At 36.3% G+C, this 24,602-nt stretch overlaps 1 protein-coding gene across 1 annotated transcript in view; it reads right to left on the reverse strand.

The window, feature by feature from the left end:
• LOC106635815 (cilia- and flagella-associated protein 410) overlaps window positions 1–24,602 on the reverse strand; it is a 216,494-nt gene that overhangs the window by 98,600 nt on the left and 93,292 nt on the right. The window lies entirely within an intron of this gene.

A 24,602-nucleotide genomic window follows, 5' to 3' on the forward strand; every position in this document is an offset into this window, starting at 1 on the left:
AACATAACCTATCTACTCAACCCAGAAATTGGTAGAAAATAGTTATTACAAGCAAACATGAAATGAATTCACACATACATAAAGTAAAAGGGTGATTGTCAAAAAGTTGACTCAGGTTTGTGCATAAATTCCTTATAAGCTATAAATTAGATCAATTTGAGAAAAACATTTAATTTACCCATTTAATACAATTGAGGGACAAGATCAATGAATTAAAATTTTCCAGACCTTTTGTTTACACACTATAGTATATTAGCCTGAAAAGTATGCAACCTAACAGACTTCTTTAATGATGCCGCTCTTTAAATTTTACATCAAACAGTACAGTAAAAATATCCAATTTCATAAAACTTTCAGCGAAAAAGTTTTTCCAATGAAGAAAACAAGTCATTTTCTGCAAACATAAAATCGTTTTGTTTTTTTTAACTAAAAGTTATGTTAAGTTGAGTACAACTAGATTTATTATTTATTATAAGCAATATGCGCTATTTGCCATGTGTAAGTAGTGCTATTTAAGTTATACGAGGTTTGATCAAAAAGTAAGGTGACTTTTCATCTTTATAAAAAAATATTTATTCATTCATATAAAACTATGTTATTCCTTTCAAAATAATCCCCCTCAGATACAATGCACTTGTGCCAACGCTTTTTCCAGTCGTCAAAACACTTCTGAAATGCTATTTTGGGTATTGCTTTGAGCTCCTCCAGCGATGTAGCCTTAATCTCCTCAATCGTGGCGAATCTTCGTCCTTTCATGGGCTTTTTCAATTTTGGGAAGAGGAAAAAGTCGCTGGGGGTCAAGTCTGGTGAATATGGTGGCTGAGGCATGATGGAAGTACTGTTTTTGGCCAAAAAACTACTAACTAATAACGACTTGTGCGCAGGTGCATTATCATGGTGTTCGCGGATACGTCTCATACCCAAAACATCCGTCAAAATTAATTGGCATGAGCCAAACGATAAGTCAAGATCATCAGCTATTTCTCTAATCGTGATTCGACGATCTTTTAGCACCATTTCTTTCATTTTCTGAACATTTTCGTCGGTGTTTGACGTGCTGGGTCGTCCAGAGCGAGGTTCATCATTAACATTTTCTCGGCTCTCTTGGAATAACTTATACCACTTATAAACATTTTTTTTTCTCATAGTTGACTCACTGTAGGCCACTGTCAACATTTCAAGAGTTTTTGAGCACTTAATACCATTTTTTACACAAAAATTAATACAAACTCTTTGCTCCATTATTTTCAACAAAAAGAAATCGCCGAGTACGCAAACACGAGTCTAACCTTTAAGTCTCTCACATAAAAACAACACATGCTATATAGTCAAAACTATGAACATATGATCGTAACTAGTGTACTAACATAATAAGAAAAAAATTTTAACTTGGAGTGTAAAGAGCGCTCGCAATTCAAAAAGTCACCTTACTTTTTGATCACACCTCGTATATGCTACTTGCTCTATAAACAAATCGTTTTTTTTTTTTAGTTAGTGCAAATTTATTCATTCAATGCACAGAAAAAACTGTCTCACTAAAATTTTTTTGAGACTTAACATTTTGTGCCGTTCTTTTTAATATAAAAACGAGAGAACTGCATCAGAGAGAAACTCTATCGGGTTTTGTACTTTTCAAGATAGTAAACGAAAGGTCACATGTATGTCCTACTCTTTGATCTAGTCCTTAAATAAAAGTTTTTCATAATTTTAAATTTTTTATAGTTTTTTACAATGAGTTCAATATTATCTTTTTTTGACGTGCGCGACGTACTTTAAATAATATTAATTGACATTTTCAATACCATAAGCAGTTTTTTTTCTCATGAAAATTATCATAATTCACGATCATCCTCGTTATTATAGAAAAATTAACTTAATTCCACAATATTTACTTCGAGATCTCTTGAGAAAAATTTAAAACTTCTTTTCTTTTTTACTACGTTTATATACATTAGGCGTTTTTGAGGGTAAGGTACACCCTCGGTAGAAAAAACAGTGTTCAGCACGTAAGTGCCATCTATCTGAGGCTAGTAGTAAAGAAACTATTTCTCCAGACAGACTCATAGATATAGGTCATACGGCTGGCACCGAAGACATTGCCTGGGGGGGTGCTATTTTTAGTAGACGTCACGTGACCCTGGGAGCCAATAATCCAATAACCCAATTAGCGGTGCGCGGAAAAAGATGCAAGGTGTCCCGCCTAATGTAAATATAACTACAGTCATTTCTTGGCCAGAAACAATAATTTTTTTTCCAGTGGAGAAAAAATTGAAAGGCACCCCCAATTACCAGCTGGGACTGATCGGTAAGCGTGAAAAACTAATAAATTTAAAACTGTAAAATTTCAAACTAAATCCAACTGTAGTCTGTGAGTGCGCAAAATTTAAAACTCTGAAATAGTTCACAATTATCGATCGCTCTTGCTAAATGGTAGTATTAGAAGTGGATGGTGTGAAGGGCTTTCAAGTAAATGGAAAAAAAAATACTTAATACATATATATTATAAAAACGAACATTATAAACTCACAAACACACTTATTTAAATACTCTTTCATACATTATTGATTAACCATCCGAGGTAAAAAGTTTTCTCACCAGGTGGCACAACTCCTGACACTCAGCTTTATCGCAATCTATCTCTATCATCACCCCATTCTGAAAGTAATAGTGGCGGCTAATAGACTCCAAGTCACGCTCCCACTGCTTATGTTTACTATCGAATAAATTGTACACAAATTAATACTGTCTCCGCAACAGTAGTTTAAAAAATGACACAATACCTACATGAGCCAGTGTAAAACCTTATGTCGTTTCGATTTCACGCGTCAGGTAATAAGCACCTCATAATGGTCCTTTCATATCCACGTGTTTACGACACAACGACGAGTCGTGATACCTTAATCTGGTGCACTGCTGCCAGGATAAAGGTATATCACACTTGCCCTATATAAATATAATTTCTTAAACTTGAGCTTTCTTGCAATGTATCTATTCCAGCGCTTTTTTTTTTTTTTCAAGTGACATACGCTTGTGTAAATCGTAATCTTTAACATCCACATACATTAAATATTTATCTAAAATCTCGTTGACAAAGAACATAATGTTTATCAAAAAACTTTTAAAATATAAATGTATAAAATGATCATCAAAATACATTTTGTATAACTAAACACTGACGAGGTTTAAATCAGACTAAAACCTAGTGTCGAGGAAGCAGTGTTAAAGAAAATAAAATTTGATTTTTAAATTTTCGTACATTACGAGCAAACAGTTTATTACTCACAAGACTTTAAGGGTTATAAAGGTGTACTAATCATGAAGCTAAATAGCAGGTGAAAGTTGAGGTGTCGTATTACTTACATTACCCAACAATTTTCGAAAGTCTTAGAGGTGATTTATTTGAATATATCATAAAACAAACAACGTTTTTAAGATGAAACGTCAAACACAATGTCTTAATATTATACGATATTATTAATTCTATTTATGTATTTTATTTAAAAGTATTCCTAAACAGTGCGTAGTTAACTTTAAAAATACCATGTCGAAATTTTGTTCTAAAAATAAATTATAAATTGCAGAATAACGATTTCCTTTAACATTTTTCCGTTGAGTTGAGTAATGTTCTTTAACCAGCTTTTTTAAATTTTATGTGCTGATTTTATTTACTATAGTCATACTTTCAAATAAAACAGTTAACTTATTTTCTATAAATTCTTTGCACTTATTACCTAATGTTGCTGCACACTCGATATAGCGAAGCTTTTATCCACACATATAACAGCTTGAGTGAGTCCTAAATAGGTACAGTGTTGCATAACAATGGTTGAACCATTCATTTTTCTTTATTTTTATTTTGACCTTGTCCATCACTAATTTTATTTTTATCAAAGATTACTGATTTCATGTCATAAGATGATGTAAATATCAACTCACTGTTACTTACTTGTATGCAATCCATTTGAATGATGTTTTATCAGTAAAGGAATCATCTGGAAAACTGCAACAAGGTTGGAAACACTGACGATGTATATTATAGTTAATCCCTACGACAATTTTTTTGATATCCGTCTTGTTGAGTGGATACGAATGCAGTAATACCTATACAGTGAATATTATAGCACTTTCATCGTCTTTTTAATGTTTCATAAAATTAATTAAATATGATTAATGTTGACCGCTATCACGCAATTAAAAATGCGTTTGTTTTGATTCAACACAAGTCATTTTTTACAGATTCGTACAACACAGTTTATTTAAATAAAAATTACTTTACGGACAAAATTTTGCGGGCACTGCGAAAATGATCTGTCAGTCGTTACCTAAGTTGTAGGAAAGACTAACGGGTCTGTAGAAAGGTGGAACTTTCGCGTTTGAAAACTTGTATAGCTATCCCGTCTTAAAATTTTCATATCTGGTGCACTCTTCTACTTAAACTTTTTTTTGTCAATATGCGATTTATAAGGAGAGATAGTATACCTTTTATTTTATCATATAAAATGCTGCAAAAAAACTTGTCAAACATACTCAAACCTAAAAGACATCTCTCGTTTAGTCATCCAAAAAGTATCTGCAAATGGTTGTACAGAAAAGTGAGTGACGATAGCGAAAGTACGCAATTGTTTCTCACTTGCAATCATTTTGAATTTTTTTCAAAATACGAAAAAGAGTAAGTAACCACGGCGGAAATAAGCAATGGCCCCTTAGATGCAATATTTTACGACCATACTTTAACTGTAGAGTTTTCCAAACTATGAATAAAGTGGACCTGACTGTGTATACCTTTTACTTTTATCATACATTATCAAAAATTTTGGCCAAAAGGGGGGAGGGGAAGTAGGTAAGAAAAAGAAAAAAACTTTTTAAAAAATTAGTACTTATACGACACTAACAGCCAAACTATATGTTCTTGCTGATACGCTGCAATAACTTTACGTGTTACACATCGTTTAAAGTCTTTTTCATTCACAATATACTTGAAAGTTTATTACCGTGTATTTTTTGTGTTATAATTAAATTTGTTAAAATTCTGTAATAGTATTTTTCTACTGTTGCGTTGCATTAACTTTTCGCTAGATACACTGTTTTTTCTACAAATATGCATTTTACTTAAACTTGCTTAAATTATGTATCAGTGTGTTTCTACTGCTGCATTGCATTAGTTTCTTGCTAGCTACACCATTTTTTCAGCTTCCCTTATGCGAATAAAAAAAGTAAAAATGGAAGCATATATGATCGCTGCTTCATTTGAGGTGATCCGTTCTTGTTCGCGATACGCAGTTATCAGCATTTCAGAAGATGCGCATAAAGTGTGCACCGACAAGTGGTTTAGTGAAGTGCCACATGTATGCTCTGTTAATGAATTAACATAGTGATATGTTATTGTATTAAAAAATTTCTTATACTTAAAAAATTGTGTATGATGGGAAAAAATTAAACGAAATACTTTTTTAGTTGTTAAAATATGTTTCAAAGATTCTGATAATCTTCCAAACGTTGACAGTACGCTTAAAAGAAAGCAGGAGGACCCCTTACGGAGGTATGGTATGCCTGGGCTGTCAGAGGTAGATTTTTCTTACAAGAAGAAAAAAATACCTCTAGGAAAATTTTACACTTTATATACACGTATTTTATCTATCATTGATATTAATTTTCAAATTATATTTATTTAAAAATGTTGTATAAAGGATTAACCTGATTTCCAGCTAGAGAACGTATCCGAATTGACGCTCGGTCCGTCAGGAGTAGCTGTGACGCGTTATTCCACCACAGGTAACTAATACATTGCATATTTATAGTCCTCAAAAGCCTTGTATTACAGTCTTATAACAACTGATTTCCATTTTACAGATAGAGCTAATAGGATTGATAGTGCTTCTATCAAACAACCACAGGAGCATTCCCCTCGTCATGACAAGCATCAAGATGGAAGAGGCGTTGCAAGCGTCGCCATGCAGACCGAAGATAAAGCGGACATATCAAGAGGTACAAAATATATCATTTTGGAAAGCGATAAAAAAAAAGTATAAAATCATTCAAAACAACTTGGCACGCTATACAATTTAAAATTACCAAGCCCACGTATACATCAAATACTTTGGAACGGCTTAAGAATTCTTTTCAGGAACTTATTACAATTATTTAAAAAATCACCCTACGAGAAATTATCTTGTGGGGATAGACTTGCACTAAGAAGCGTTAATCGAAGGATCAGCGGTTATCTATTTCAAATTCATAAATCAAATAAATTTTCAAGATATCTGAGATCTAGGCAAAAAAATCGAACAGAGAAAACGAATCATTGACATCGCGAAAACTTTAGAAGTTCAGGTCAGTACACATGTCAAACTCCCTTTAAGGTGGGGTGCACCATAAGATGTATTAAATAATTTAAGTAAAAAAGCCATTTTAATGATAAATACTAGAGATAATCTGTTTAGCTAGAGGACTTGTGATGTTAAATAAATGTGGAAACAGACAAGAGGAAACAAAACAGCTGTAGCTTTATTACATAGAACGTTACAACCCTACGTTCTTCGGCCAACTGACTAACTGACTATACACACCCCTTAATATACATCATAGCAGACACTTATATATTGACAGTCGATACATGAATAAACTTATACACATGTAAACGAAATAAATTGTAGAGTAACAATACGACTCCTAAATTAATTTTTTTTTCTTTTTGGGTATAAAAATGAACAAAAATAAATAGTTACTATTATTTAATATATTATACACTACTGAATATACTTAAATCAATGTCATTATTAAAGTTCTAAGTATTCATTACTATACAATATTTGATATTATACACTGTTATGTTCACTTAAATTGATGTCATTATTAAAGTTCTTGAGCTTCTCTGCGCTAACGGGTTTGGAAAAGAGTCAGCAATCATCTGCGAAGATGGTAAAAAATTTATCGATAATTCCTTAGAATCCAGTTTTTGTTTAATGAAATGATGACGTGTATTAATGTGCTGTGTAAGAGCACTAAATTTGGAGTTAGAAGTGAAATCTATCGCCCCCATATTATTACAGTTGATTACCACTGGATCATGAGGTTGTATGCAAAGTTCTATGCTCAAATTTCTTAGCCATACTGCTTCTTAAGTGGCTGATGATAATGAAATATTCTGTCTCGGTACTAGATAGAGTAACAGTTTGTTGTCTGGGAGAATTTCAACTAATAGCACTGCCTTGAATTGTTAAAACATAGCCCGTTGTTTATCGTGGATCACTAGAGTTCGATACCTAGCTTGCGTCACAGTAACCAACAATTCTTGGGTGGGCATCCTTTTTGAGCTTCAAAGAGTAATTAAGTGTTCCTCGTAGGTACCTGAACACTCTTTTAACCGCATCCCAATTTTGACTACCCTGTTTTAATCCATAAATGGCCGTGCATAATTCGCACACTTGATTAGAATTATCTTTCCTTTGAAGTCCTTCTGGTAGCTTCATATAAATTTCTTCGTTTAGTTCCCCGTGCAGAAAGGCGGTTTCTACATCGAAGTAAACAATATCCAGGACTGACTGCACAAGCAAACAAAAGTTGCACAGTTGTAAATTTAGCAACCGGAGAATACGTCTCGTCGTAATTCACTCCTTAAACCTGAGAGAAACCCTGTGCAACCAATTTTGCTATATAAGATAAACTATTTTCTGTCCCACTATTTTTTTTGAACACCCATTTAGAACGAATAACGGATTTGTTCGGAGGAAGATCACACAAGTCCTAGGTATGATTGCTGGTAAGTGAAGCAAGTTCTCTTTTTATTGCTTTGATCCACTGAGTACCTTTAGGCGAATTTATTGCTTCATAAAAACTTTGGGGCTCATTTGTTTGACAAATGGTGGTATAAATTACATAGTCATCCAGCCTTCTTGGTGGTTGCCGTTGACGCTGGGATTTGCGGCTGTCCCCTACAAACTCATTATCGAAGTCCTCAATATCATCATCAAGTGGACACTGGATGGGTGAAGGCGATGGTAAAGGCTCATCGGCAGCGACTGGCCGCTTAGCTGGCAAGTTCGATTAATGGAAGAAATCTACGAGAAAATAAGTTGGAGATGATTGTGCATCGTTCTCTACAAAAACTGCATCTCAAGCTATTATGGCTCATTTGGTATTCTCATCCCATAGTCTATATTCCTTGCTGGTTGAGCTATAACCCAAAAATATACATTTTACAGATTTAGCATCTAGTTTTCCACGTTTATGGTGTGGAATATACACCATGACTTTACAGCCAAAGACCCTTTTTTGTCACAAATACGGTTTAGAGCCTGTCCTAAGTTCCTCTGGCATTTTTTCAATTAAAACAATCCTGGGTGAGCAATTGATAATGTATGCCACAGTTGTGGCGGCTTCAGCCCAAAAATGTTTGTCCAGTTGGGATTCTGACAATATGCATCTTATTTTCTCGAGCAAAGAGCGGTTTACTCGTTCAACCCTTCCATTTTGTTGTAGATTATAAGGAACTAAGGTTTTGTGGCGTATTCCATGCTCCTTTAATAAATTATCCAGCTTATTATTGACGTATTCGACGCTATTGTCTGTTCTTAAAGTTTTAATAGACAGATTAAATTGGTTTTGCATATATTTAATCAAATGACTAATACAAGACACTGTTTGATTTTTGGCTGTCAAAAAATAGATGAAAAGTTTTCTTGAATCATCATCCAATAGGGTTAGGATATACTTGGCTCCTCCAATCTACATTCCATCCATTTGACACAAATCGGAATGTACCAATTTGAGCCTTTCTGGTGCTCGCTGTATGCTAGACTCAAAGTTACTTTTAATATGCTCGTTACCCATACACGAAGGACAGAATTTGATGGACTGAGTGGAGTCAAAACTCACACCAGTGGCGGCGTTGTCCATGAGCTGTTTTAAGTACTGAGCGTTCAAATGACCCATCTTGTGATGCCACGGCATCAAATTAGCTGTGGGTACAGCCTTAAAATTTCACAGTCACTATCCTTAAATATCACCTTATAGCCTTTATTTATAATCACACCAACAGACAATAAATCAAAGTTCAAGTCTGGTACATATAACACGTCGGACAACTCCACAACACGGTCACGATTTTGATATTTACATTTGAGTTTCACATTTCTTTCGGCCTTTACACTCGCCTTTTGCGTATCGGCTACAGTTATAGTTTTAATTTTCGAATCGCGTGCATTTACAAAATTTTCTCTTTCGTTCGACATGTGTCTTGAAGCACCTAAGTCGAGGATCCACTCATTGTTTATGTTTTGACCTGGCCGTGTTGCTGAAGTCAAGAAAAGAAATGCGCATGTAGCTTCGATTTCGTCATTATCCTCTATGTTGTCTTCTTGCGCTGTGTTTACCTTTGTACTTGACTTTTTAGGAGCGTGGCAATTCTTGGATAAATGATCAAACGTATAACAATTGAAACAGCGTATATTGTTTATGCAAAAATTACCATGATTGTTCAATCGTTGTTTGTTATTTGGATGTGCATATAATCCTTGTGTTGATTAATCGGATGCACTGTTCATTTCTATTTCCTGAAGAAGCTTGACCTAGACTAAATCTACGGTTACCGCTTGACCAGAGCCTTCAAGGGCAAGAATGAGTGGTTTGTATGACGATAGAAAACTAGCCAACGATAATGCCCCAAGTAACTCGGAATGCAATTTCAATCCAATGCATGTCAATTCATCAGCGGAATACAGGATCTCGCAAATATATGTCTCAAGCGACGAAAAATTTGACCTTTAGCAGCAAAGTTACCTTACGCATTAGGCCGGTGTCACCGTACGCCGTCTTCAACGCCTCCCATGTCTGCGCGACCGTGAAGTCAGTAGGAAGGTGAGAATAAGGCCTTGGGTCGATGGAGAGAATGAGACGCACACGAGCCTTGCTTATTTTACTCACGTCTGAAGAAATTTTTTTGCATTTGGAGGCGCGACAACTGCGCCCCACAAATTTTCACACTGGAGCCAAGCTTAGATTAAAATTTCCTAATGACGATAATTTTCTCTACCGGTAAGTCGAGTAACGGCCATCCACGATGATTGCGTCGGTACAGCCATTATTATGAACGTGGTTTGCAACTTACAGTGCATAATAACTCAACAATAACGACACGCTTAGACAAAGCACGAAAAAACGACAAAAAAAACTTCTTTAATCTTGACGATGGCACTTGGGCCCATAACCTGGTGTTAAATAAATATGGATACAGACAAGAGAAAATATAAATGCTGTAGCTTTATTATATAGAACGTTACCACTTAATATTCCTTGGCCAACTAACTGACTATACACGCCCCTTAATATACATCACAGCAGACACTCATACATGAATAGACTCATACACATAGAAACAAAATTATTTGTAAAATAACAACTTGCAAGCAATAAAGTTTTGATGGAAAAAGATTCCTTGACTGCTTAGCATGAGAAATGGTGTTAAATAAAAACTGGAAAAAAGTAAAGAGTAAGGCGGTTGAATTAATGCAAGCATGTGAAATAGATTTAAATAACGTGAATGGATTTGGTGGGTCTGAATTTTTAACATTCCAGAGATATGACAGGTGGCACGGTATTTATATTCGTATACATGAATATGAGTCTTTTGGCGACGATGCAGCTCTTATATACGACGGTGCTAACGATGGAGCAGAATATTGCACACTATTTATTAACATCACGTACTATGATGACGTTAAGCATTATATTTTGATTGAAAATTTATTTGCCGTTAGATCAATGTATTTTTGTGTGACGTGTAATACAAATTACAGATGTGTGGGTGAGCATATTTGTAAATCAACTTGCCCGCATACAATGGGCCGCCAAATTGTAATGAGAATGGACATATGTTAAAAAAAATCACGCACAGATTGCAGGAGATAATTTGACGGATATCAATGTTATAATAACTATAAAAGAATAGGGTCATTTGCGTGAACAAAAAAACATGAAAGGGGCGAGAAAATGTATACGTGATGTAATTAAAATTTGATGCTTATGGCTATGAATAGTTTCCTATCTGCTCTCTTCACTGCATCCTAATTAATTTAAGCTGATAATATAAAATTATTTTAAAAAATAATTAAACCCAGTGATTCTGTCTGCCTTTAGTTAGATCTTATCAGAGCTACCATTTGGTGCACAAATTATGGTTTCACTGTCCACAAGAATAAATGCAAAATATTATCAGTTACCCAATCAAAAACTTTATTACGTTGTAAACACAATTTCTGGTACACCTATTTATAGGGTTGAATCATTATCTGACCTAGAAGTAACTCTCCAATCTACCTGAGACTTTAACAGTCATATTAACAAAGTAGTTCCCAAATCACTAAAAACTTTAAGATTCATCCAACCATCTACACGCGATTGTACCAAGCCGGAATCCATCATACACATATTTAAATCTCTGGTCTTGCCTCAACTTACTTATGCCTCAGTTATTTCGACACCCTATACACAAGCTAGTTTTTCTATACTTAATAAAGTGGTTCACCGAGCATTTCGCCTGGCCTCATATAAAACCAATAATCCAATGCCATATTTCGACCATAACTACTTGCCACTTCTAACCAAGTTTTTCTTACAATCCATAAAACTTCTACATAAATATCACAACTGCTTACTTTTATTTAAACTTACACATAACCATATACATTGTTCTGAATTATCCGATCTCTTCTTATCTAGAAACCTTCACCACAACCTGAGAAACGCCCGAACTACTGCTGAACAAACCTATACGAATAATTACCAGTACTACTCACCTATACCCGCCTAAGAAAACTTTACAATTCCACATTTCAACATTTAACTGAAACTGATAATACATTTCATTTTTAATCAAACCTTCGTACTCTTATTTCTGCCCAGAAGAACACTTCAAGTTAAAAATCTTTATTATCTTACTCCTCTTCTCTTTATATTTAATCCTGTTACTAAATTACATTGGTACATTATAATTTTATTTTATTTAGTTTTTATTTATATTAAACTTTTATTTGTTTTATGTTAAGTAAAATTGTATCTTTTTGACTTTATTTTAACACTCTTTGTATTATGCAACTAATTCCAGAAAAAAAAGGAAACAAAAATTTCTAAAAAATTTTGTTTTATTCTTTATGATTTTTAAACAAGATGTAATGGGTCAAAATATTATACGTATATCTGTAGGAAAACAACATTTACAAGTAGTTGAAAATATTGACCTATGCATATAACGATAACGATAATAATGTAATCTTTTTGCCCCAAATTTCGAATAGATGAATTGTTAGGACTTTGTTCATCTTATAGGGCGAAATAAAAACTTGAATCACTTGATGTTAAATAAGAACGAAAATAATATCCTCTCCGAGTGCAGATTGAACGCACAATCTCCTGTTTAATAGATAGTTGCTCAACCTCTTGAGCTACCAAGGAGGTGTACATTCACTCCCACCGTAGGTTTGGATAAGTTCTCGCTCATAATTTGAGCTGTTTTAACCTCAAGCTCGATTTTTAATAGGTAAATTACAAAATGATTTTAATGTTTGTGAATGACTTAGAAATTTAATATTCCTTTAAGAGATATACAAGCAATATTGATACATTTATCATCGCATCGGCACAGATAAAGATCGCGGCACTTTGATATAAGCACTCGTAAACTATCCACGTCCTCTTCTTGAAAACAAATGTATAGTACTGAGCCGTTTTTCGATCATATACTCGATGGTATATAATTATAATCGTATAATCTTTTTGCCTCAAATTTTAAATAGATGAATTGTTAGGATTTTGCTGATTTTATAGGGAAAACTAAAGACTTGAATTATTTGATATTAAGTAATAACGAGAAAAATACCTTTTTCGAGTGTAGATCGAGCGCAAAACCTCTTGTTTACCAGACAGTTGCTCTACCACTTGAACTACCGCGAGACTGTACATTTACTAGCACCGTAGGTTTGGATAAGTTCTCGCTCTTAATTTGAGCTGTTTTTACCTCAAGCTCGATTTTTCATAGGTACATTAGAAAATGATTTTAATGCTTGTAGATAAGTAAGAAATGATGGTTTTAAGAGTGCTCATATGAAAGTTCCACCATCTACATATGTGCCGATGAGATGGTAAATGTATCAATATTGCTTGTGTACCTCTTAGAGTAACATTAAATTTCTAACTTGCCTACAAGCATTATCATTGTTTTTTAGTATAACTAGTAAAAATCAAGCTTAGGGTAAAAACAGCTCAAATTGAGAGTGAAAACTTATCCAAACCCACGGTGCGAGTGAATGTACGGCTCCTCGGTAGCTCAAGTGGTTGAGCAACTGTCTGGTAAACAGGAGTTTGTGCGTTTAATCCACACTTGGAGAGGTTATTTTTCTCGTTCTTACCTAATATCAAGTAATTCAAGTTTTTATTACGCCCTACAAGATCAGCAAAGTTCAAGCAATTCATCTATTTACCTATGCATATAAGTTTACTTCGTTGATCTTCTAGGGCAAATGAAAACACTTAGTTTAAGCGACGTTTCGTCGACTGGTGTGCCGACCTCTTCAGGCTTTATTAACAATAATAAATTATTACAATGAGTTTTACAGACAACAGATACATATAATGTAGAACTGACAAATAAATTTCCTTAATTTAAACCGTGAAAGACAATTTATTTAACGTATCGAGAAAATGGCTCACACGCAAGTCAAACTGGCAAAGGCCCCAACACCGCAATGTACCCCACTTTTGTAACAAACACACACACACCCAAACACACACAAGTTTCGCAGTGCGATGACCCGAGCCCTCAGTTCACATATCACATTATCAGTATACAATTTTAAGAACGTACATAGTCTTTAAAAACGTACAGAATTAAAGAAACTTCGATAAGTGTGACTTAAATTATAAACATCTTCTTTCTTATTTATATTATGAATGTTGGAGGTAATGTGTAACATTTCACAGATCAAATGTTTACCATAATTCGGCTCTTTGTCTAATATTTTTACATTGTCCCACTCAAAATTATGGTTTTTAGAAATTTGGTGTAAAGTAACTACCGATTCCGGTTTGTAGTCGTTTTGGTGTTCTCGTTTTCTCTCTTTTAAAGCTCTCTTCGTTTCACCTGTATATTTTGCTGAACAGTCACTGCAAGAGATTTTAAATACGACATTAGTATTATCCAAAGTATCAGTAGTATCTTTTCTAAACTGTACAATATGATTCAATTTTTTGTTTATTCTCGAAATTACTTGTATATTGAATTTTTTTTTAAAAAACGTTGTATCTTATCAAAATTATTTGGAAAAAATGGTAAGCTTATAATAGTTGTTTTTAAAGGTAATTGCTCTGGAATTTTCTTTGTAACATCATTATTGATCTTACAAAGTCTTTTCTTAATATGTTTATTAATAAAATGCTTAGGATAGCCATTCTCAAGCAGCATCTGTCTTACAATTTTCATGTTTTCATTATGGAATGAACTGTCAGAGAGTCTTATAGCCCTGTCTATTGAATTATAAATTATATTCTTCTTTTGTTGCCCAGTATGATTAGATTCAAAATGTAAGAGTCTATTTGTAGATGATTCTTATTGGTACCAATTTGTGATAATTTTGTAACGTGTTAGAGGCAGCACTATCTTTACCTTGTACAAACGTAGTAATTGCTGCATATACAACAGCTCAAGTATGGTTAAAATTGTACAATTACTTTAAAAAATTAGATAAAATAGATAAAAGAGTTCTTTACTACAACACAGATTGTATAATATTTTTATGTACAGAGGATCCTCATGAGTATCCACCTTCTACAGGATCGTTTTTAGGAGAACTAACGGATGAGTTGGAAGAGTATGGGGAAGGATCTTTTATTGAAAAATTCGTTTCAGAGGGACAAAAATTTTATGGTTACCGCGTCCGGTCTTCATTTGGTAAATCATAAGAGACTTGTAAAGTTGAAAATATTCATCTTAACTATGAAAACTCTTTTAAAATTGACTTTCATTCAATATTTTTCATGGTCGATAAAAAATTTGATAACGATGTTGTATCTTTTTGGTTAAAAGAAAAAATAAAAAGTTTTTTTTTTGTTTTGGATACCGTACGGGTAATCAAAAAGTCTGTGCTAATGGAAATTGTGATTGCCATCTATATTATTGGCGCATACCAACATGCAAGTATTATCCACCCCACAAATCTTCTTTAGGGTTAACATGGCACTCCCTTTTACCTATGGTAGTTAAACTTAAATCAGATGGAGAAGTCAGAGTGTATTGTAAAATGTATCAGAAGTTGTTTCAGTATAATTTACTTGAAATGTCGTTTAAATATGTGAGAGTATTGGGATATTTTAATAAGTCAAGCATGATCTGAAAGCTCCAAAAACCTATTGAAAATTGGGAACTCGACGATCAGTTAAACTCTGTTGTGTATAAAAAAAGTGGACTGTACTTTTGACCAGACCCACTTATCTTTATGTATTTTGACGCGCTGAATCCGAATCTAAGGTCCGTCTGACCCGTACACCCTCAAAATTTCAAGTAAATTGCAAAAAACTGAGAAAAATAGCCAAAAATTGTAAAAAATCACATTTTCAGCTCTTCAAACATTCAAAAAAAATTTCGATCACATGTGACGAGGTTGATTCATATGTATTTTTATGCGTTAAATCCGAATCCAAGGTTCTTTTGATCCGTACGCCCTCAAAATTTAGAGTAAATCGCAAAAAACTGCAGAAAATAGCTGAAAATCGTAAGAAAACATATTTTTAGCTCTTAAAACATTCGAAAACATTTTTGTAAACATGTGTCGAGGTTTATTCTTATGTATTTTGACGAGCTGAATCCGTATTCGACATCCACTTGACCCGTACACCCTCAAAATTTCAATAAATTTGCAAAAAACAGCAGAAAAACCGCAAAAACAAGCAGAAAATCACAGTAAATCGTAAAATTCGAATTTCTATGCTGTAGCTGAGTATAAAAAAAAATTTCATGAAGATTTTGTCCAATTCTCATGTTTCATTTTTCACTGAGTTGAGGTTAGAGATTCGTTTAGCTCCAAAACTTTCAAAATTCCGAGAAAATCGTATAAACAGAAGGAAATCGCGTTTGTGAGCGTTAAAAAACTGAAAAAGTTTTTTTCAAATCTTTTCGAAATATGTTCTTCTTGTACGTAAAAAATGATGTGAAAAAACGGCCAATATAAGGAGTAACAAGTGTTGAGTATGAATATCATGGATATAATATAAAGCAAAATAGGTCTACACAAGTGAATCATGTTTTTGTTTATATTGCTCTCACACTTTCTTCCTCTTGTAGCAAACTTTTTTCTCTTCGAACGACCTATGAAGCGGGTTTCTCTTTCTCTTATTCCTCTGTTGAGTTGTTTCTCTCTTCAATGTCCCACAGAAATCAGCCATCATGTTGATATCCCATCTTCCTTGATATCGATTTTAAATTTCACTTATATCTTGATGGAATCTTTCTCCTTGCTCTTCGCTGTAATCTCCAAGGTTTTCTGGGAAATAGTCAAGGTGAAAATGTAAAAAATGTAATTTGAGACTCATCAAACAACCCAATTGTTTGAAATTGTCTAACAACTTTTCAACTATATTCTGGTAATTCTCACTCTTCTCATTCCCTAAAAAGTTCTGAGGTATGTTCTTAAAACTTTGCCAAGCTGTTTTTTCTATATTATTCATGTTTGTAATAAAATTGTCATCATAAAATAAAGCACGAATTTGAGGACCATCGAAAATATCCTCCTTCAATTTTGCATCACTTATTGCGGGAAACTTCTCCCTTAAATATTGAAAGCAATCACCATCTCTGTTCAGAGCTTTGACGAATTACTTCATAAGACTCAGTTTGAAATGAAGAGGTGGTAGCAAAAATTTGGAAGGTTCAATCAATGGTTCACGTACGATGTTCCTCGATACTGGATAAAATTCAGTTCTCTTTGGCCAGTCTTTTTGAATATTTCCTGTCTCTGCTATCTCATAAACATAAGAAGCAGGGATTTTTTGTGAATCCAGATTGCTGACCTAGTATTAGAGTTGAAACTTTGAGATCACCGCAAACTTTTCATTGATGTTTCGCGTAGTCTATTTTCTCTAATACTATCTGTAAATTCTCATAGGTCTCTTTTAGTTTCGTGGAATGTGCTATTGGAATAGGAGCGTACAAATTTCCGTTGTAAAGCAGAACTGCTTTGAGACTTCGTTTTGATGAATCAATAAAAAGTCTCCACTCTTCGTCCTTGTAAATATTTGGTTTCAACTCATCAACTGATCCTTTCATGTCAGAGCAGAATACCAGTGAGTTTTCCTTACCTTTGGTAAAGAATTTTTGAAACTCCTTATCTCTAACACGATAAACGTAAGCACTAGTTCCTTTTAATAGCAAATTCTTCTTCTTCAGTGCTGCTGCCAGGTATTCAGCTTCATCTTTGGATAAACCAAGATCTCGTATCAAATCATTCAATTCTTCTAGGCTGAATGTTTGAGAAGCACTCCTCTTAAAGACTGGTGAGTAATCGTCTTCCTCGTCATCTTCCGCACGTTCTTCTTCAAAAAACTCATCAGTTTGCATTGCTCCCTCTTCGCAAAATTTGTCAACATCCATAGTTTCTGGAGCTGTTGTTTTGTTTGAGGCTACTATTTTTTCAGATCTCACAACTGAAGAAACATTAGCGTCCGAAACTTTAGTCTTCGTAGCTGTGGTAAAACCTGTAGTATTTATCATACAGGAATAAAAGTTTTCACGGCATGATGGGCCAGACCATAACATTGGCTTCGTGAATCTCAAAATCTCTTATTTTTCTAGTCTTACCCCATCGTGTCAACATCGTATAACACGAACCGCAAACTGTATGTGGCATCCAGTTCTCATTCTGATTAGAAATTTCCAAATCGTAGCACTCCTTGTAGAGCAACTTTAATTTATCAGAAAGAGGCCTCTGGTATTTGGAAACTTCAAATTCAGATCACGTAAGGACTCATTGCTTGTGCCTGTAACCAGGGCACCTCCAAGTGGTGACGGTGGGCAACGGGTCCATGCGGCAGAGTCTCTAGGTAAACGGCATTTGGCGAGAAAAATACATATGAATCAACCTCGTCACATGTGATCGAAATTTTTTTTGAATGTTTGAAGAGCTGAAAATGTGACTTTTTACAATTTTTGGCTATTTTTCTCAGTTTTTTGCAATTTACTTGAAATTTTGAGGGTGTACGGGTCAGACGGACCTTAGATTCGGATTCAGCGCGTCAAAATACATAAAGATAAGTGGGTCTGGTCAAAAGTACAGTCCACTTTAGTACAGTACAAAAGTAATCCACTAAAGTACAGTCCACTAGTAATAGTTGTGCAAGATGATGACTGCCAAAATTACTGGTAAGAGTCTGTAGGTATGCGTTTGTAAAAGATGGAGACAAAATATATTGTAAAAATTATATGAAATGTAACAATTTTGCATATAGTAAGACTTGATAATGTAAAGAAATTTTAAGCAAAATTTTTAAATAAACAGTGTTATATTTGACAAAATTAAAACCATATATTTTTCCCCTAACTTTATACCTTATTTGATAAAAATTTTGATACTTACTATATATTATATACTAACGCTGCAGAAGAAGAAACAACGATGGTTGTAGTTCTGAAAGGTAAGTCACTTGTTTCTTTCATCTGTTTTGCTTATAGCATGACCATTTTCATCATATTTTTGAGAAGGCTTGTTAAGATAAAGGAGAAATGGAGAGAGTAGGAAAGAAGTATTATAAATAAAATATCTGCGTGCACATTATTCTAACACAGTTAATCTTACATCCGTATTATTGATGATTTTCTTAAACGTACAAGAGAAGATGTCACTAGGTTTGGTAAAAATGTAGAGACGAGCATAGATATATATATATATATATAATGCGATATGATGTGCCCCTCTCACGCGAATGTAAGAGAGGGGAATTCTAGAGAGCACGGGTCGCAAGTAAGTCAGCGAGTATCCGATGAGAGCGAACAGTAGTACCGAGTCGAACGGCCTGGCAAAGAGTAAAAGCCAATATAGCCATTAGAGGTTCCAACCTGGTGTACAGACTCCGGAGGCTTAGGATCCTGGCCCAAAACTCTACAAGTGGTGACCCTGACGAACCAGCGATCTCTGAGGGAGGTAACTGAATACAAGCCACGTGGGATGCCGTGCCGAGCGTGCAGTTGGAGATTCAACAGACAACGTTGGCTGATCGCGGACCTCAATAGCGGCATCCGGAGGTTTCTGCTGAACAACGGCATCAAGGCATTGCGGCCGGCTCGTCGCAACTCCAGGTGAAATTTGGCGAAGGTTAGTGGTGAATGCCGCACAATAAAAAAAAAAGACGGCCATATCAAGGACATGTAAGATATTGGTGCCAGGCTTTTCTCGTGGAATATAAAATACAGGTAAACAAAGCGTTAATACATGAACACATCGATACGTAATTCCACGAAGTCGATAAAACACCACTTACTCAAGGGCATTGTCTTTGAGGCATACTTTGCTACTTTCCGAGTTGTATAGACGCGCGAGCGCATGTACGAGTGACGAAGCTGTTTATATTGCGAAGCTTACCGAGTGACCTTGGTCCGACGAGTTGTGTACAAAGATTAATACAGCGATCGTGAGCGCGCGTATGTATGTTGTGCTTATACCATTTTAGCCTTAGCAAAACTAAAACACGCAGTAATTCGTAACGAGTTAAACAGCGTATATAGCGGGCATAAGTGTGATTGGGCGCGAACATATCACGATTGTGAACAAAGATGGAATTTTCGCTCAAAGCAAATGAGCAAGTTGTGCAGCGATTACGGGACGAGATTGAGGAAAAAACCGCTGAGGCCACGCGCTTGCAGGAAGAATTGCGACGGATACAAGCCGAGCAGGCAAATAACGGCGGTACGGAAAGGGAGAATCAGATCAACACTGTTAGATCGTTAAGACTACCTCCATTTTTGGCGGCGGATCCGGTATTGTGGTTTATGCGTGTCGATTCTGTATTTAGACGCTCGAATATTTCGGTGGACGCGACAAAGGTTGATTATCTTTTTTCGGTTCTGGACGATGACGCTGTAGCTTGCGTAAGAGATATTCTAGTGCAGAACCCATTGCCCGTGGACGCGTACAAGACCATCAAGGAGCGGATAATTTCGGTTTTTTCGATATCGCCGGAAGCTAGCTTGAGGCGATTGTTGCGAGGCGAAGTGTTGATTGACGGTAAACCTAGTCAGGTCCTAAACAGGTTGCGTGCTTTAAATGGCGGGAAGTGCGACGATGACGTTATCAAGTCTATCTTCCTGGAGCAGTTGCCGCCTAGTCACAGACAGATATTAGCTGTATCAAGGTCATCAACTTGGACGATGTAGCGTTGTTGGCCGATAGATTGTCTGAAACCGCTATACTCGCGCCACGCATAAAAGAGGTAACGGAACAGGTATCGGCAGTAAGGCAACCGCAACAAAAAAATCGTACTGAAGAAGCGTTAGAGAAAATTATGAAAAACCTTGAAGCGATTAAAAGCGCGATACAGTGTAAAACTGAGAAAAATAGTCGTTCATGGTCAAAATCTCAAAGCTCACGCAAAAATAGAAGTAACCTGTGTCGCGCGCACACAAAGTTTCCTGACGATCCTAGGACGTGTCGAAAGTGGTGCGTAAAATACGATGAGTTTTGCAACAATAAAAAAAACTAGAACGTGTTTCCGAAGTGGAGACAATCGGAAACAAAATGACTCAGTCTCCGCGATTGCATATCAAGGACAAACTATCCGGTAGAGTTTTTTTAGCCGATTCCGGGGCCGACCTTTCGTTATTGCCAGTGGATGAGGGTATCGAGTGCCACCCGAAATTAAAAAAGCTTTACGCGGCGAACAACACGATCATCAATACATACGGCGAAAAAAGTATAACGTTGGATTTTGGATTCAATATGCGGATCAGGTGGTCGTTTACAATTGCGGATGTACCAAGTCCGATATTGGGAGCCAATTTACTATATCATTATGGCTTAATTATCGACTTGCGTGGCCGGCGTCTATTAAGTAAAGCATCGACTGTAGGGTGTGTTGGTACCGTAAAACCCGTGACCGCTTGCAAAATTACAATTGTCGATCCGTCTTCTAAAGCCGCAATATTGCTTAAACAGTTTTCCGAGATTACAGAGGATAAAGCCTCAGTACTCTTGGGTTCATGTAAGATCAAGCACCATATTCTTACTACCGGTCCCCCAATCCACGAGCGTCCCCGCCGATTAACGCCCGAAAAACTGCAGATTGCAAAAATTGGATTCGAAAAATGGGTAAAAGCGGGCGTGTGTAGGCCTTCATCGAGCCCATGGGCAAGTCCCCTGGTTATGCGTAAAAAGAAAGACGGTTCGTGGAGGTTACGCGGAGATTATCGTCGGCTGAATGCCGTAACTATCCCTGATCGGTATCCGACCCCGCATATACACGATTGCTCTGGAAATCTGCACGGTAGAAAAGTTTTTTCATCCATCGATCTGAGAAAAGCATTTAACCAAATCCCGGTAGCACCCGGGGATGTCGAGAAGACTGCGATCACGACCCCATTCGGATTGTTTGAATTTTTGGGCACTACGTTCGGACTGCGAAATGCGGGACAGTCTTTTCAACGGTTTATAAACGGTATTTTTGGTGATTTAGATTATATATTCGCATACGTAGACGATTTTCTGATCGCATCGAATACTCTGGAAGAACATTGGGAGCATCTAAAAACCGTATTTGAAAGACTAAAAAAATATAACTTACAAATAAACGTTAATAAATGCATATTCGCAGTGGAAGAACTAGTGTTTTTGGGTTATACAATTGATGCAAAAGAAATGCGTCCAACCGCAGAAAAGGTCGAGACAATCGCGAAGTTTCCGAAGCCTAATGTTATAAAAGAATTGCGCCGTTTCTTGGGCCTCGTCAACTTTTATCATAGGAATATACCTAGTGCAGCCGAAGTGCAGGCTCCGCTTAACGCATATTTTCGGGAATCAAAAAAAAATGATAACCGCAAAATCGTTTGGACTCCGGAAGCCGAGTTGGCATTTGAGCGGATAAAGGCGGATTTGGTACGGGCGGCGTTGTTGGTACACCCCCGCCTGGGCGCTAACGTTAGACTTGTTACAGATGCATCGAATACAGCGATAGGTGCGGTGATCGAGCAAGAGTCCGTAGAAGGTGTTTGGAAGCCTCTAGCATTTTTTAGTCGAAAAATGAAGCCTGCACAATGTAAATATAGTACTTACGATCGAGAGTTGCTTGCAATTTATGAGGCTATAAGATATTTTTCATACTTGCTGGAGGCTCGTGAATTCGCCATTTGGACCGATCACAAACCATTGATTTACGCGTTTAAACAGAAATCAGAGAAGGCGCCGCCCCGCCAGCAGCGTCAATTGTCATATATCGCTCAATTTACAACGGATATTAAATACGTCCCTGGGCCGAGTAACGTGGTTGCGGATTCACTATCTAGGATAGAAAGCGTATCTTTTCCGACTTTGTTACCGGCACATGAGCTGTTTGCTGAGCAGGAGTCTGACTCAGAACTCGCGGAAATTTTGAAGAGGGGAGATTCTTCGTTAAAGTTGAAGCGTTTTGCCTGGCATACTCAGCCATCCGTGCAAATCTGGTACGATCTCCAGGACGATACCTTCAGGCCGTATATACCCGCATCGTTGCCAAAAAAAGCGTTTTACGTCATTCATGACCCAGCGCATCCGGGAAAGCGTGTAACGGATCGCATGATTCGACGTCGATGCGTCTGGCCCAGCATGCATAAAGATATCGCAAAATGGTGTAATGAATGCACGGAGTGCCAGCAGTCTAAAGTTACGCGACACAATAAATTCATTCCGGAACAATTCGTGGCGCCCGATGGTCGCTTCGACCATGTACATATCGATGTTGTCGGACCTTTACCGGAAAAACAGGGATACCGATACATTTTAACGATGATAGATAGGTTTTCGAGATGGGTCGAAGCTGTGCCCTTAAAAGAGGCCTGCGCCACCGAAATATCCCGGGCGTTTTTCGATACGTGGATATCACGATACGGAGCTCCAAAGCACCTCACGAGCGACAGAGGTTCCCAGTTTGAGTCCCAAATCTTTACCGCACTGCTGGTACTGGTAGGATGCAATAGAATAAGAACGACCGCGTATCACCCAGAGGCGAACGGGATGATCGAGCGGTGGCATCGTCAACTCAAATCAGCGCTCAAGTGCCAAAAAGGGGGCGATTGGGTGCGTTCACTGTCGACGGTGTTGCTCGAGTTGAGATCCGCGATAAGATTGGATACGGATGCGTCACCGGCCGAGTTTTTGTTCGGTACGGCATTGCGTTTACCAGGGGAATTTTTTGCGCACGACGAGCATACACAAAATCCGAACTTCTTTTTAGAAGAATTTCGTGAACACATGCGAAATATTAGGCCTGTGCCAGTTAACCACAATTTTACAAAAAGAGCTTTTATTTTTGAAGGTTTAGATACTTGTTTCCATGTGTTCATGAAAAATTTAACAAAAAAAGGCCTAGAAAAGCCATACACAGACCCTTACAGAGTAATAGAAAGAAGGTCGGACAGAGTGTACGATATAGAAATAAGTGGAAAACCCGTTACTGTATCGGCGGAGCATTTAAAACCGGCGTATGTAATAAACGATTCAATCGATACAGATGTAAACAAAGAGAACGAAGGGAATGTAAAAAAGTCTGAGTTAAAGACATACTGTCGAAAACCTAAAGAAATTGTAAAGTCGAATTAACGCTTGTTATATGTCGTATTTAAACAAATTTATTTTTTGTTAATACCATATGTGTGATATTTGCTGTAAAAAAAAAAAAAAAAAAAGAAAGAGGACTTTCAAGTGTGCGAAACTGGATAAACAGTGTTATTGTCATATTTACATGATATCGAAATCTAAAATGTTGATCATAGCTTAAATGTTTATTAAGAAGGATAAATAAAAAAGATTTTGAGCATACGAATATGAATAGAAATGTAATGCGTTATCATCCTTACAGGATGCCATTAATTGAATATATTTAATTAAAGTCGAATACGACCACCCATCAAAGGGGGGAGTACTGTAGAGACGAGCATAGATATTTATATATATATATATATATAATGCGATATGATGTGCCCCTCTCACGCGAATGTAAGAGAGGGGAGTTCTAGAGAGCACGGGTCGCAAGTAATCAGCGAGTATCCGATGAGAGCGAACAGTAGTACCGAGTCGAACGGCCTGGCAAAGAGTAAAAGCCAATAGAGCCATTAGAGGTTCCAACCTGGTGTATAGACTCCGGAGGCTTAGGATCCTGGCCCGAAACTCTACAAAAATATATTGTTGCACATGTTGCAACCTGCTTGTCACTCAGTATTTCATGATGTCCGCAAGAAGCAAGAATGAAAAGTGTACTGTAGAAGAGAAGACTCAACTCTTCAACAGGGACGACGAGGAGAAAAAAAAGAAGTCACTTTTTTCGTTGCTAAAAAAATTCAGGACCAATAGATTCTCCAGTAACCAAAAATCTTATACAGAGAA

Source organism: Copidosoma floridanum, unplaced genomic scaffold, assembly GCF_036245765.1.
Source record: "Copidosoma floridanum isolate Cflo_tuat_1 unplaced genomic scaffold, Cflo_Japanese_pri ptg000034l, whole genome shotgun sequence".
NCBI classification, from domain to species: Eukaryota; Metazoa; Arthropoda; class Insecta; order Hymenoptera; family Encyrtidae; genus Copidosoma; species Copidosoma floridanum.